This window comes from Cryptomeria japonica, chromosome 2, assembly GCF_030272615.1.
Source record: "Cryptomeria japonica chromosome 2, Sugi_1.0, whole genome shotgun sequence".
NCBI classification, from domain to species: Eukaryota; Viridiplantae; Streptophyta; class Pinopsida; order Cupressales; family Cupressaceae; genus Cryptomeria; species Cryptomeria japonica.
In genome coordinates, this window is record NC_081406.1 from 398,031,886 (window position 1) to 398,033,732 (window position 1,847).

Consider the following 1,847-nt stretch of genomic DNA (forward strand, 5'->3'; position numbering starts at 1 on the left):
GTGGTGACTGAACTGACAAAGAAGAGGCAAAGAAGATTGTAGATAAGAGTCACAATATATTGTAGAGAAGGTTAGCTGAGAATCAACAACAATCAGATAGTAGACAATTGACTGAGAAAAGTAGACTGGTGGTGGCCTCTAGTAGTGTGACAAAGAGAAAAGAGAACTGAGAGAGAGAAGAACCGAAAAAGAAGAAGAATAGACTAAACTGGTGAAGGTGCACTAGAGAGTAAGTTACTACTAAGAGGTGAGCAGAGAACCAACAGAGAATTGGAGAGAGGAGAACTGATGATGAGATTTGCATAAGAGTTACAAAGTTCCTTTTGTAACAAGGCTATTACTTTTGTAATTTAATATATTCATTGTAGATCACTGAGTTGAAGCTCAGTGCAGGGGTTAGTGCTCCTTGGGTTGGTGCCCTAAAGTATGAGTGGTACTCCGTGGGTTGGTTCCTTAAATATTGTAACCACATGTTTCATTGTGAGGCTGATTGGAGCAGTAGTCTCCAACAAAATTTCTCACTGAGATTTTTCCCATCTTGGGTTTTCCTCGTACATATGGTGTTATGTGGTGTCCCTTTTATGTGTGGTTGAATTTATGTCATTCTCCCTTCTATCCCATATGTCTGCTTTATGTTAGATTTGTTAATCAGTTTACACACATAGGTTAGAATAGGGCTATGATTGGAAGTCACTTATTCACCCCCTCTCTCAGTGACATCTTGTGTTCAACAATTGGTATCAGAGCCTGGGTTCCCGGTTGATAATCTTCCTCTAGCTTGGGTGGATTTGGGTATTTAAACATAATGGTTTTTTTGTGTCAACCCCTACTCCAATATTTAATGGTTCAAACTTTTCTATTTGGAGTCGTAGGATGGAAGTCTATGTGTCCTCCCTTGGGTTTGATGTATGGGTGTCAGTAGTAATTGACTTCCCTATTAAAGTCAGTCCTGCCACTGATTCAGTTACAGAAGGAAGAAATCAGTGTAATGATGTAGCAATGAAGGCTATATTCAGTGGGTTTATAGATGATATCTCCTTATAGGTAGACATATGTAAATCGACAAAAAGCCTATAGGATAGATTGAAGAAGCTCTATGGAAATGAGCCTACCACTGCAAAACTAGTTTGTGAAGAAAATATGAGAAATGCAACTCATATATCTGCAGATGATGAAGAAGGAACTCACCTTTTCATGGCTAAAGAATCAAAATATGAGAGGCACACATCTGAGAATGATCATGCAGATCATTCCTACTGGTGAGATGTGTTTGGCAGTGATAGTAAAGGTGAAGAAGAAGATGAAGTTGAGGAAGAAGTTGACCTTGAAGGAGAACTTGTAAGTGCAAGTTTGAAGAACTTAGTAGAGTGAGGAATGAATACAAGTTATTCAAGAATGCTGCAATTGTGGAATAGAACCGGTTAATCAGATGCCTTGAAGAATCTGAGAAATGTATCTTAGAGTTGAAGACTCAACAAGAAGACACCAAGGAATGTAGGTGTAAAGATATAGCATCTGAGCTAGAGGCCAAGGAAAAAGAGTGTCAGAGGCTAAATGAGGATCTAGAGAATATCAGGAAAGACCTTGAGAATTGTTAAGATGAGATGAAGGTAAGGATTCGGTTTGATGGAAATAATGATGCCTTGGAAAAAATGTTGAAGAAAAAAAAACATGCCAAGGATACCAGAGGATTAGGTAGTATTGCTGGTGAATGCTCCACCAATAGGAATGTCCTCCACAATGACATTCTATTTTCTCCTCAAATGGAGATGGCAAGGGTCAGACCTTCATAGTTGGAGATGCTCCAAGAAAGAAGGTTGACCTAACTACAACCAGTGAAGACATGA